General features: G+C 48.9%; 1 protein-coding gene across 8 annotated transcripts in view; it reads left to right on the top strand.

Annotated features, from left to right (window-relative positions):
- LOC140391985 (F-box-like/WD repeat-containing protein TBL1X) overlaps positions 1-14,129 on the top strand; it is a 424,525-nt gene that overhangs the window by 150,482 nt on the left and 259,914 nt on the right. Inside the window, exons 1-2 of one of the 8 annotated variants that reach the window (XM_072477104.1) lie at positions 306-514; positions 7,816-7,885. The exons of 5 other annotated variants lie outside the window; for them this stretch is intronic. The gene's annotated coding sequence lies outside the window, so the exon portion shown is untranslated. Of the gene's footprint in view, positions 1-305; positions 515-7,815; positions 7,886-14,129 lie in introns of those variants that run through there. 2 more of the 8 variants (XM_072477101.1, XM_072477105.1) reach the window with 2 other exon arrangements.

Here is a 14,129-nt window from a genome sequence, read left to right as displayed (position 1 = left end):
CCTACTTATACTTTCTTGGAATAATAAAGCTCATATATTCTCTCCAAGTCTGTAGCCATCTTTGTTTCTTGTTTAACCAGCTAGGCAGGGCTTAGTGGAATGAAAACTGATCTTTTTTTTTTTTGCAGCATTTCCCATCCCCCACCCTGTGTTGTGCTGTGAATAATGCTGCAAAAGAGGCGCGCCAGGACAAAAATGGCTGTGGTTGCTACCTGTTTGTGGTTGATTGGTTGTTTTTCCTCCTGATTGCTGCAGGCACGGAAGAGAACACAGCCGCTTATCAAGCACTTCAAATCTAGTTTGTTCAGTGTAGCAGCCCAAGAGAAAATGGCTGCTGTCTGCCTTGTTTGCAAATCCTGTCATAGGCTGACTGCTCAGGAGAAAATGAGACTTTGATCATGCAAAAGTCTGCATGTGGATTCCCTTGTCTTATAAATGAAACGTACAGAACCCTGACCTGCCACTACAAAATGGTTTGGATAGCTGTTTGGATCACGCTGTTAATCGAATTTAGGTAAAAATAAATGCCTGTTGTTTGAAACGTGCTGTAATTCAAATTTAGGTAAAATAAATGCCAAAGAGGAAGTGTTACCAGAGTTAGAAACTGTGGCAAATGAAATTGTGCTGCCAAATGGTTTGCTATAAGTGAATTGTGTGGGTACGGTAAATATATATTTTCTTCAGTTTTATAATTTAATTTGTAAATCAATCAAATGAATTTTGGTGAAGAAACATTTTGAATACTAGTATCCTTAATCTGTTAGATTTTAACATTCACGGGTTTAGTGTTTTATTCCACCTTGAAATGTATTAGTTCTGTAGGATTATGTGTTAACCCCGAAAGGGAAGTTGTTCCCATAGTGAATGTGCACTATAAAGGTATTTGTGGTACCTTCAATAACGACGCTTATAGTGTAAACGGTAAAAAAGGCTTTCATAAACTAAGACCTAGACTGGTGCCGAGACGTGTGCTAACAGCTACGCCGCCCACAAGGCGGCCCCTTATATATGGTTCGCAGATGGGCGGAGCCGGAGGCGGAGTTCCCCAGGGTTCCAAGCCCGGTCTTAAAGGGGACATCACCGTACATGATGACAAGGGTACAGTGTTACAGTAACCGTTCATCACATTCACCCACTGTTTAAAAAAGAGTCCGGCGGGGGTGAAGTGCCATCATAAGTGCATCCGTCTCGGTGGCCCGATCGTCCTCATCGACCTCCTCAGTTCGGGCGGTGGTGCGGCGCACACGGACGTCCTGGTTGAGGGAAGGTCCAGGAGCACGGCGGTCGGAGCTTCGGTCCGGGTCGGGGCAGGGGAACAGGGCGCAGGGAGCATAGGCGGGGCTGGAGGTAGCGGTGCCGGCGCCGGCGAAGTGTGAAAGGGGGGGGCGCTAGGGTGCGGCAGGTGCTCACCAACGGGGGGGTGGGGCCGGGAGGGGGTGTGTTGTAAAGGGTGCCGGGTCCTGCAGGGGAGCAGCGCGGGAAGGGGCATCTGTAGTCGGGTGCCAGATCCCGGAGGGAAACCGTATCTTGCCTGCCGTCAGGGTACTCGACGTAGGAGTAACTGGGGTTGGCGTGGAGTAATCGGACCTTTTCGACCAGGGGGTCTGTTTTACGGCTCCTCATGTGCCTCGGGAGAAGAACAGGTCCCGGAGACGTCAGCCAAGGTGGAAGTGAGACCCCGGAGGTAGACTTCCTGGGGAAGACAAACAATCGGTTGTGAGGGGTCTCATTCGTGGCCGTGCAGAGGAGTGACCTAATGGAGTGTAGGGCATCGGGCAGGTCCTCCTGTCAGCGGGTAGTTGGGAGACTTCTCAACCGTAGGGCCAGAAGGACAGCCTTCCACACTGTTACGTTCTCCCTCTCCACTTGCCCGTTTCCCCGCGGGTTATAACTGGTCATTCTGCTCGAGGCGATGCCTTTGCTGAGCAGATACTGACGCAGTTCATCGCTCATGAACGATGTACCCCGGTCGCTGTGGATATAAGCGGGGAAACTGAACAGAGTGAAGATGCTGTGCAGTGCATTAATCATGGTGGCTGAGGTCATGTAGGGGCAGGGAATGGCGAATGGGAAGTGGGACAACTCATCGATAACAGTGAGGAGATAGGCATTAACGATTGGTGGATGGGAGGGGCCCCTTGAAGTCCACGCACAATCGCTCAAAGGGCCCCGAGGCCTTCATGAGCCGAACCTTGTCTGGCCAGTAGAACTCTGCGGTTTGCACTCCGCACAGATCTGGCAGGCCCTGATCATGGCCTTGACCTCCTTGGTTGAGTAAGGTAGGTTGCAGGACTTGATAAAATAGACAAGCTGGGTAATCCCCGGGTGACAGAGGTCATTGTGGTGGCTTGCAGGTGGTCATCCTGCTCGTTGATGCATGTGCCGCGGGACAGGGCATCTGGGGGCTCGTTGAGCTCCCCTGAACGATACTTGATATCGTACGTGTAAGTGGAGAGTTCGATCCTCCACCTCAAAATGTTATCATTTTTTATTTTGCCCCGTTGCGTGTTATCGAACAGATAGGTGACCGACCGTTGGTCGGTGACGAGGGTGAACCTCCTACCGGCGAGGTAGTGTCTCCAGCGCCGCACAATGGCTTGTGCCTCCTTCTCGACTGCAGAGTGTCGAACCTCGGAGGCGGGGAGGGCCCGGGAGAAGAACGCTACTGGTCTGCCTGCCTGATTGAGGGTAGCAGCCAGGGCGATGTCTGATGCATCGTTCGCGACCTGGAAGGGGATAGTTTCGTCCACTGCGTGCATAGCGGCCTTAATGATATCGGCCTTGATGCGGTTGAAGGCCAATCGAGCCTCAGCCGAGAGGGGAAAAGTGGTGGTCTTTATGAGTGGGCGGGCTTTGTCCGCATACTTGGGGACCCACTGGGTGTAGTAGGAGAAGAGCCCCAAGCACCGTTTGAGGGCCTTGAGGCTGCGGGGGAGGGGAAGTTCCTTTAGGGGGCGCATGGGGTCGGGACCTAGGACCCCGTTTTCCACGACATCGCCAAGGGTGGCTAGCCGGGTTGTGTGGAAAATGCATTTTTCCTCGTTATAGGTCAGGTTAAGGGCTCGGGCGGTCTGGAGGAACTTTTCGAGGTTAGCGTCATGGTCCTGCTGGTCATGGCCGCAGATGGTGACATTGTCCAAGTACGGGTATGTAGCCCGCAAACCGTACTGGTCCATCATTTGATCCATCGCCCTTTGAAAGACGGAGACCCCATTTGTGACGCCGAAGGGGACCCTGAGGAAGTGGAAGAGCCGGCCGGCTGCTTCGAAGGCAGTATAGGGGCGGTCTTTTGGTTGGCTGGGGAGCTGGTGGTAGGCGGATTTGAGGTCGACCGTGAAAAATATTCGGTATTGGGCGATCCGATTGACCATTTCCGCGATGCGAGGAAGGGGGGTACGCATCAAGCTGCGTGAATCGGTTTATGGTCTGGCTATAATCCACGACCATCCGTTTCTTATCCCCGGACCGGACTACCACCACTTCTGCTCTCCAAGGGCTGTTGCTAGCCTCGATGACCCCCTCTCCCAGTAAACGCTGGACCTCTGACTTTATAAAAGTCATATCTTGGGCACTGTACCACCGGTTCCTGGTGGCGACGGGCTTACAGTCGGGAATGAGGTTTGTGAATAGAGAGGGGGGTGCGACTTTCAGTGTCGCAAGGCTGCATACCGTGAGGGGGGGCAAGGGTCCGCCGAACTTCAGTGTCAGGCATCGGTGGCTGCACTGGAAATCCAGTCGGAGCAGCAGGGGGGCACAGAGGTGGGGAAGGATATAAAATTTGAAATGGGTGTATTGGGCACCCTGGATCGAGAGATCCGTGATACAGTACCCCTTGATTTGTACCGCGTGGGACCCGGATGCGAGGGCAATGGTTTGGGACGCAGGATGGGTGCGCACGGAGCAGCGCCTTACCGTTTCAGGATGAATAAAGTTCTCCGTGCTCCCGGAGTCGGAAGAGACATGCAGTGTTGCGCCCGTTGACCTGGACCTGCATCATAGAGTTCTGCAGGCGTTTTGGCCGAGTTTGGTCGAGGGTAATTGCTCCCAGTTGCGGGTAGTCCGAGTCCTCAGCCGAGTCGGACTCGTAAAATGGCCGCCTCCGTCGGCTGCGCGTATCAGGTCAAGAAGATGGCCGCTGACAAGATGGCCGCTCCCATGATTCGCACGAGGCTGATGACGCATCAGAAGGGGGCGTGTCGGGTCGGTGCGCAGCCGCATTGTGAGGCCTGAGAGCCTGATTTTCGGGCCGGCTGTTCTTTGTTCTTCTGGCCCCTGGGTCTGGCCAGGCAGACCCTTGCAAAATGCCCCTTCTTCCCGCAGGCGCTGCAGATCGCGGAGCGGGCTAGGCAGCGTGAGTGTGGGTGCTGGCCCTGCCTGCAGAAGTAGCACGGTGTGCCCCCATGATGAGCGGGTCGCCGCGTGGCGCAGGCCTGTAATATGGCTGAGTCTGAGGAAGTCCGGGGGGGGCTCGCAGAGTCCGCGGGGTAGGTACCCAAATTATGTCGGGCCACCTCCAGCAAGGAGGCGAGTGTTAGCGTGTCCTGGAGGTCTTTTGCCCCGTTTTCGAGCAGCCGCTGCCGGCAGGTAGAGAGCAGATGCCTGGCGTGCACCTCGTTGATAGGCTTGACGAACTACTTGCGGAGTAGCTCGACTGCCTCTTCATAAGTCGTCGCCTTTTCGAGTGTGCCGGAGATTCTGTGACTCACCCGGGCGTGGAGTAGACGCAGCTTGTGCGGCCCCAGGATGGGAGTCTCTTGAGGAGTCCAGGGAAGCATCGGAGCCAGTATTTAAAAATTTCCTTTGCCTCTGGTGTCCGTGCTTCCAGGTTGAACTTCTCTGGTTTTAGGCCTGCGTCCGTCCTGATGTAGTTTAGTTTATTAAAATGTGGTACCCTCAATAACGACGCTTAGAGTGTAAACGGTAAAGAAGGCTTTACTAAACTAAGAACTAGACTGGTGCCGAGACGTGTGCTAACAGCTACGCCGCCCACAAGGCACCCCCTTATATACGGTTCCCCCGGTTCCAAACCCGGTCTTAAAGGGGACATCACCTTACACGATGACAAGGGTACAGTGTTACAGTAACCGTTCATCACAGTATTAAAAGAGACCTGTGAAATGAGATGATGCCACGTCACCATTATGAATATCAGTTCCTATATTTGTCAGGAATCTCACTCCCGGGGTGGTCTCTGCCACAGTACCAAAACAGCTCGTATCAAAGTCACAAATGACACCCTCTGTGACTGGCAGTAGTAATCCATCCCAGCTCAACCTTCTCAATCTGACTGCAGCCGTTGGCACGTTGACTGCTCCACTCTCCTCCAATCCCCCTCTCCATCATCCGATTGCACTTGCTTAGTTCCATTCTTACCTAGCCAGTCGTAGAAAGGTGGCACAGTGGATAGCACTGGGACTACGGCGCTGAGGACCCGGGTTTGAATCCCGGTCCTGGGTCACTGCCCATGTGGAGTTTGCACATTCTCCCCATGTCTGCGTGGGTTTCACCCCCACAACCCAAAGATTGTGCAGGCTAGGATTGGCCACGCTAAATTGCTCCTCAATTGGAAAAAAATAATTGGGTACTCTAAATTTTAAAAAAAAGAAAGGTGATGCCCTGCATCGGTTTCTTTTTCCCCATCCCTGGTCGTTACCTCCAAGGATTTGGGCAGCGCGGCGGCACAGTGGTTAGCACAGTTGCTTCACAGCTCCAGGGTCCCAGGTTCGATTCCCGGCTGGGTCAATGTCTGTGCGGAGACTGCACATTCTCCCTGTGTCTGCGTGGGTTTCTTCCAGATACTCCGGTTTCCTCCCACAGTCCAAAGATGTGCAGGTCAGGGGGATTTAAAACAAAAATAAAAAAATGTTATTCTCCTTTTTCACATTTTCTCCCACATTTACACCCATCAGCAATAAACAATAATCAGCAAGATATGTCAATCCCCATAATAACAACAATCCCATCCGCCCACCAACCCCCAAACATCAGCCTGTATGTTTACATAAACAAATGACAAAAAGGAATCAGGGATTACCCGTAGTCACCCTTAATCTACACCCCCTCCCCCAAACTAATGTTCGATGTTATCCAGTTCTTGAAAGTGCATAATAAATAGTGCCCATGACTTGTAGAACCCCTCCGAGCTTCCCCTCAGTTCGAACTTAACCTTCTCAAGGGTCAAGTATTCCAACAGGTCCCCCCGCCACGCCAGGGCACTGCGTGGAGAGGCTGCTCTCCATCCCAGCAGGATCCGCCTTCGGGTGATCAACGAGGCGAAGGCTCGTTGATCCCCCCCCCCCGGCAATGCTCACACACATCCTCTACTCCTTCAAAAAAATCGGCTCATCCTCGCCCTCGTGAGGTGCGCTCTATATACCACCTTCAGCTGTATCAACCCCAACCTCGCACATGAGGTGGAGGCATTCACTCTCCGGAGCACCTCACACCAGACTCCCTCTTCTATAACCTCTCCCAGCTCTTCCTCCCACTTTGCTTTGATCCCTTCCAGTGGTGCCTTATCCTCTTCCAGAATAGCTCCGTACACCGCTGACACTGCCCCCTTCTCCAGTCCCCTTGTCGTCAACACCTCCTCCAGCAATGTGGAGGCCGGTTCCTCTGGGAAGGTCAGGTGGATTGGCCATAATAAATTGCCCTTAGTGTCCAAAAAAGGTTAGGTGGGGTTACTGGTTTACGGGGATAGGGTGGAGGTGTGTGCTTAAGTGGGGTGCTCTTTCCAAGGGTCGGTGCAGACCCAAGGGGCTAAATGGCCTCCTTCTGCACTGTAAATTCTATGATTCTTGATTTATCCTTGTCCCTCTTATATTTTTCACCCACATACTGCTCCTTGGCAATAGTGTACAAAAACACATTGTCAGTTTGTACACTTGTCCTGACAGTACCCCATTTTACTCTCTTGACCCCTGCCCGATGTCTGAATCTGACTGCTTATCCAACATCTGAAATTCCCCCCAATTAAATATTGGGAAGACAAAAGCTGTTGCCTTTGGTCTCCACTACTAACTCCTTTCCCTTGCCACTTACTCCAGCTCTGTAAAAGAATCATTTAGATCTGAAACGTTGGGTTGGGGTGAGAAGAAAATTTAGGGGGCATGGTTAACTCTGTCACTGTGGTGGGGTGGGTCCTGATAGAGCCAACGTGGTCATTGCACTTAGACCGTGGCGCCCTTTATAAATGGCGTCCCGCACAGAAAATACCACCCCTTCCCACCCTCTCACATGCATGCACACACACACACGCACACACACACACACATATCAAGGCCTCACCACCACCATGTAAATCAGGGGAATCCTGCCTCCCTCCCAAAACAGGCATTCAGCATTGGGTCTCTCATATCGCTGCCCCCCACCCCACCCCCAACAACCACATGCACACCCCCAGCAAACGTAACACAAATTCCCCGGGGGTCTGTCCCTGGCACAGGTTGGCATTGCCAGATTCTCATTTTTCAGAACCAGGTACGAATATTCAATGAGGGGGGGGGGATCCTGTGGTGGTTACCAGGGAGGGGGGGGGGGGGCGCTGCTTGATAAGTTTATTAAAATGTATTTAAGTGAGGTTCCCACCCTTTCTAGGAGTGAATCTCGGTTATGTCACTGGCGAGGGGAGCGGAAAATCAAAGGAGACGATCTTGTCCCGAGAATCGTGTTTTCCAATTCCCGTGGGATTTCCTGCCCGCGGCACTGTTCCCACTGAAGGCTTATGTGGCCTGAAAATCGCCCCGTAAACTGTTTCTCTCCACAGCTGCTGCCAGATATGCTGAGTTTACCCAGCTCTTTCTGTTTTCACTCCAGCTCTCTCCCTGGCCATTGTCTGAGGCAGGAACAAACCAGCTGCAACCGTAGTGCCATTTCTTACCCCAAGGTGAGCCTCTGACATACATTGCACCACTTGCTCTTGCTTCAACTGACCTGCCGCCGAAACTCTCATGCATGCTTTTGTTACATCTAGGCTTGACCACCCCAATGCTGTTCAGGCCATCTTCTACCCTCTGTAAACATGGTCATCAAAACCTCTACTGCAAAAATTACACAGTTTCATTCATCTATCATCGCTGTGCCTCCTGTTGAAACAATGGCAAGATTTTAAAATTCCCGTCCTTGTTTTCAAATTCCTCCACGGTGGTCTTCTCTTCCTACCTATGTAACCCCCTCCAACACTACAATCTTCTGAGTTAGCTGTGCTCTTCCAAGTCTGGTCTCATGCACATCCATGCATTTGGTACACATGGTAGCCATGACTTCAGCTACCAAGGCCCTAAGCTCTGGGATTCCCTTTGGAAATCACTCCATCTCTCTACCACGCTCGCTTTAAGGCCCCCTTAAAATCTCATCTCTTTGACGAGGCTATTTTGCCACCTGCCCTAATAGCTTCTTGCGTGCCTCGGTGGCAGATGTTGTTTGATAATGTTCTTTGGAGGGGTTTCCCTCTATTAAAGGCACTACATAAATGCAGGTTGTTGTTATTGTTGATGTTGTAATATCCAAATATCCTGCTCAAGGTTTCTGATCTCCCACTGGTGTTGACTGTGATGGTAATTTCTTGTATTTGTTGTGCTGGAAAGAAAACAACAGATTGTAATGGAAGCAAGACTGTCCCAGCATCCATGTTGACAGCGAAGATCCTCTGAAAACTGGAGGGTCTTCACCACTAAAATGAAGTGTTGGTTTCCCCCCACCAACACATTTGTTTCTTGCCCGACCTGATTCTTGAAAGTCTCAGAGACAGAAAGAGGAATACACAAAGGAGGAAAGAGAGAAAAAAAAATTAAACAAAAGATAGAGAGAATCATAATCATAGAATCTGTACAGTGCAGAAGGAGGCCATTTGGCCCATCGAGTCTGCACGATGCAGGCCCGCTCCTCCACCCTATCCCTGTAACTCCACCTAACCGTTGTACACTAAGGGGCAATTGATCCTGGCCAATCCACCTAATCTGCACATCTTTGGATTGTGGGAGGGAACTGGAGCACCCTGAGGAAACTCACGCAAACACTGGGAGAACATAGAACATAGAACATAGAAAATACAGCACAGAACAGGCCCTTCGGCCCACGATGTTGTGCCGAACCTTTGTCCTAGATTAATCATAGATTATCATTGAATTTACAGTGCAGAAGGAGGCCATTCGGCCCCTTGAGTCTGCACCAGCTCTTGGAAAGAGCACCCTACCCAAACTCAACACCTCCACCCAACACCAAGGGCAATTTGGACATTAAGGGCAATTTATCATTGGCCAATTCACCTAACCCGCACATCTTTGCACTGTGGGAGGAAACCGGAGCACCCGGAGGAAACCCACGCAGACACGGGGAGGACGTGCAGACTCCGCACAGACAGTGACCCAAGCTGGAATCGAACCTGGGACCATGGATCTGTGAAGCAATTGTGCTATCCACAATGCTACCGTGCTGCCCTTAAGAACAAATAAATCTACACTATATCATTTTCCCGTAATCCATGTACCTATCCAACAGCTGCTTGAAGGTCCCTAATGTTTCCGACTCCACTACTTCCACAGGCAGTGCATTCCATGCCCCCACTACTCTCTGGGTAAAGAACCTACCTCTGATATCCCTCCTATATCTTCCACCTTTCACCTTAAATTTATGTCCCCTTGTAATGGTGTGTTCCACCTGGGGAAAAAGTCTCTGACTGTCTACTCTATCTATTCCCCTGATCATCTTATAAACCTCTATCAAGTCGCCCCTCATCCTTCTCCGCTCTAATGAGAAAAGGCCTAGCACCCTCAACCTTTCCTCGTAAGACCTACTCTCCATTCCAGGCAACATCCTGGTAAATCTTCTTTGCACCTTTTCCAGAGCTTCCACATCCTTCCTAAAATGAGGCGACCAGAACTGTACACAGTACTCCAAATGTGGCCTTACTAAGGTTTTGTACAGCTGCATCATTACCTCATGGCTCTTAAATTCAATCCCTCTGTTAATGAACGCAAGGAGAGCGTTCAAAGTCCGCACAGACAGTCACCCATGGCCAGAATCGAGCCCACGTCTTTGGCGCTGTGAGGCAGCAGTGCTAAACACTATGCCACCGTGCCGCCCACATGAACAAATGCATTAATGTCAGCTGGCCATCCTCTGTCGCCCATTTAACATCCTGTTGCTTGTTAGGATATTCATGTGTTTGAAGTGACTTGATGGCTGTTTTACAGCTCACATCTGGCAAACTCTGAACCACTATTTGTCCCAACATCCTCAGCTCTGCTCACCATGCTCTCTGCTGCTACAAAATCTCTTCATTATGCTATGAAGGGGAGAGAGAGAGAGAAACAAATCATAAAGGAAAGAAGTTCTCAGTGCAGCTCACCATTCTTAACAACCAACATTCAAACTGAGTGTTCAGAATGATTTGTTTCAGGTGAGGAGTTGACACAAAATACACAACATATTGTCAGCATCGTGTCTAAACTGAACCAAATCATTTATTGTAGGATTTGGATCATATCAGCTGATAAAGGATTAATCGCCTCATCAAAATCAATAAGCAAATTATACCCTACACTCTCCAGTAGTTTATATTGACCATAAAAGCACCTTTAAATACAGATTTTCAAACTGTGTTTTTGAACCTGATTGATCAGAATTTAATCACTCAAGTTACTGGCTAGTAGTGATATGTGGAAAAGTTGTTGGTAAATTTGTACTCACACTAACCTTTTGGTTACAGTAATTCTATGCATGGGTCTTAAACAGGAATTTATACTGGAATTCATTTAAGCCAACCTAGGGAATAGCTGGCGGATGATTGGCCACAGAGGTTCACGCCATTATCCTTTTGACTGCAGCTGAGAATACTTTACTCTCGTAATGACGTGATGTCAAAACACTTACAAATACACAAGCAGTTGGGGCTGTGTAAATGGATCAGTGTTCAGTCAACAAATTAAGGGGGCCAATGTAATTGGAAATTTCTGGACTAAGCGAGCCAATTACTGGGATATCACAGTTGGCAGCTGCCACGTGAGCATGTTGTAATTTTCACAATAAACATGTTTTGGAACTGTTTCAAAGATGTGTTCTGGGTTGAGTCTTTGCAACATTTCAAAATATTCTTGCGGTGACAATTAAAGTCAGCTTTCCGGCTGTTGCCGGTTTCAGTCCCTCTGCAAATTAGCCCTTTTTACAGAAATCTGCCTGGCCTGTAAGCCAGGAATGCCTGACGACATTGCCAAATTTAAAAAAAGAAAAATATGGACCATTTCACCAGAGACTGTGTTTTGTCTGTTCTCTCACACAAGTATGGATGTTGTTAAAGCCTTTGCAAATAACAGGCTGCAAATTGAATGGTACATTTTTTTTATCCTGAGAAATATTTAATCGCCCAGTAACGAAGACAACTTTCAGCAGATCGGAACACCCGGCACACTAAAATACGTGCAACTGAGATTGAGAGAAGATCTTTCACAAATTATTTTTTGTTATGCAGGTTTCTCAACATTAAAACTAACTAATGGTCCTGTAAGACTTCAAATTGAGAGGTGGTATGTGCAGATAGGAGAGCCGGTGAGCTCAGTTGTCTAGATGGTTAGTGTCTGGTTCCGATAAGTGCCAGAAGCACAGGGTTCGATTCCTGTTTTGGCAGAGGCAGACTTGGAGCTAGCCTAGACTGGGCCGTGTGGAAGGGCCTGCACAGCTGCGGCTCCTGGGCGAGGCGAATGGCACTGATACATGGAACAAGTCACACGTTGATGGACAGATCATTTCTATGACAGAAGTCTGGACATGATGATAACATTCTCAGGGTTAGCCTCCGTTTCTGTTGAGAAACCTGCGAGGGGTGATACCGTGTAATAATTTAGTGCAAATGAGCTGATATAGCTTTGTATTGGTACCAATATGGAACAATGATGTTTCCTTGTTGTGTAATGGTTAGTATGATATGCGGAATGTTACGCAGTCGATATTGAAATCTTTGTTTCTGTTGACCGTTTATTAAACAAAATATCCTCAGCACTAGCCTCCTCACCCTACCCATAGTTTTATTTTTAAATCATGGTGTGTGTATTAGCAAATAATCACCAAGGACCCAGCTTTGGGCACAGAACTCATGATAGAATTCCATAGAATTAGAATCCCTACAGTGTAGAAGGCGGCCATTGGGCCTGCACCGGCCCTCTGAAAGAGCAACCCACCTAGGCCAACTCTCCCACCCCATCTCCGTAACCACACCTAAAACCTTGGACACTAAGGGGCAATTTAGCAAGGCCAATCCATGTAACCTGCTCATCTTTGGGCTGTGGGAAGAAACCGGAGCGCCCGGAGGAAACCTACGCAGACAGTCAACCAAGGCAAGAATTGAATCCGGCTCCCTGGAGCCGTGAGGCATTAGTGCTAACCACTGTGCCTCCGTGATGATGATGTGCAGATTAGCTTTTGTTTCTTCAGCATTTTCGTTTAAACACTGGCCTGGATATCCTGCCCTGCATTGTGTTTTTATTTTGAAAAGGACTGGGGTTAGTAGGGGCAAAACATAGATTGGGGACCACTCTGCTGTGAATCTTTCCCAAATCTAGGCCCCTCCTATCTTTTGCTGGGCTTACTTTCAATACACCGAGCCACCTGTACATTGTGGGCATCCTGAAATGTCATTCAAATGATGGAAATGCATTAATCGGCACATTTTCTTATCATTTGTACCGTAGCAATCCTAAGAATGTTGGTTTGTCCTTGACACTTAGGTTTGCTGTAGACAGCAAACGGCCGTTTAAAGCTGTGGCCCAAAGGTCCATGCAATTGATTTCAGAATGATCAATAGTCCTGAGTGTTTTTGTACTTCCTTTGAAAACACTTTTGAGATTGCCTGCCACCACAACACCTGCCAACAATGGAGCGCGTTGTTGAGAGCAGAGACCCCAACGCAATTATGAAAATGTCCCAAGAACATTGGACAAGACCAGGGGAAAGAATCCAGACAAGCAGAAGGTCCATCACAGTTCCACTAGTGGAACATATGAGCAGTAAAATAAAACATTAATTAAAAAAAAAAAAATTATTTGATGACACCAAATTATTTATCCACTCTTTGGAATTAAGCACTATAAATCTTTGGAATTAAGCAGTATAAATCAAACAGTATTTAATACAAAAACAAATATCGCGGATGCTGGACATCTAAAATAAAAACAGAAAGGTTGGCACGGTGGTTAGCACTGCTGCCGCACAGCGCCAGGGCCCTGGGTCCAATTCCAACCTTGGGTGACTGTACGTTCTCCCCATGACTGGGTGGGTTTCCTCCGGGTGCTTTGCTTTCCTCCCACAGTCCAAAAATGTGCAGGTTACGTGGATAGGCCATGCTAAATTGCCCCTTAGTATCCAAATGATAGGTTGGGTTACGGGGATGGGAGTGGGAGAGCTGGCCAAGATAGGGTTGTAGGTGCAGACTTCATGGTCTGAATGGCCTTCTGTGGCACTGCAGAGATTCTATCCTATGATTTACTCAAGTCAGGCATCATTAACATTAACTTTGCTTCACTCTCCATAGATGCTGCCTGACGTGTTCAGTGTTTCCAGCAATTTTTGTTTTCCTTTTCCCAGTGAAACAGTGTTAGTTTTGCACAAGTTCAATTTGAATAACAATATCAGTTGAATTAGTCAATTTTGATCACTAGGTGGCTGAATTCTTGTTCATTAGCTGTTGGGTTAATCCGTGACGGGTTTACATGGCTCTTATGCTTAGATTTCCTTGTGTTAACTTGTAAATCACAGTGTGGAAATTCCAGTGATACGTCACTGGAATTGTGGCAGGCCGGATTTGCACTCTCAGCTTTGGCATGCCTCTATCCTGTCTCAATTCTTGGTAATAAGGACAGTATCATGTTGGGCAGGTGGCAGCAGAGACACCCTCCGTAAAGATGCGCTTTCAGAGACTAATGAACACAAAAAGGGTTTATTAATAAGAATTGTTCAGCAGCCGCATCACTGCAGCTTGCTCCCTACATGTCTCTTGCCGAAGAGAGCTCCTCTCCCCATGGTGATTCCTCACTCTGAGTCCCAATTGGTCTCCCAGGCCAGGTAACCCTTAATCTGCTGTGTTGCCCTTAAAGGGACAATCACCACACGCTGCCCAGCTGACTACACCTAATCTAAGC

Source organism: Scyliorhinus torazame, chromosome 15 (genome assembly GCF_047496885.1).
Source record: "Scyliorhinus torazame isolate Kashiwa2021f chromosome 15, sScyTor2.1, whole genome shotgun sequence".
In the NCBI taxonomy this organism is placed as follows: Eukaryota; Metazoa; Chordata; class Chondrichthyes; order Carcharhiniformes; family Scyliorhinidae; genus Scyliorhinus; species Scyliorhinus torazame.
This window is presented reverse-complemented; position numbering and strand designations above follow the sequence as displayed.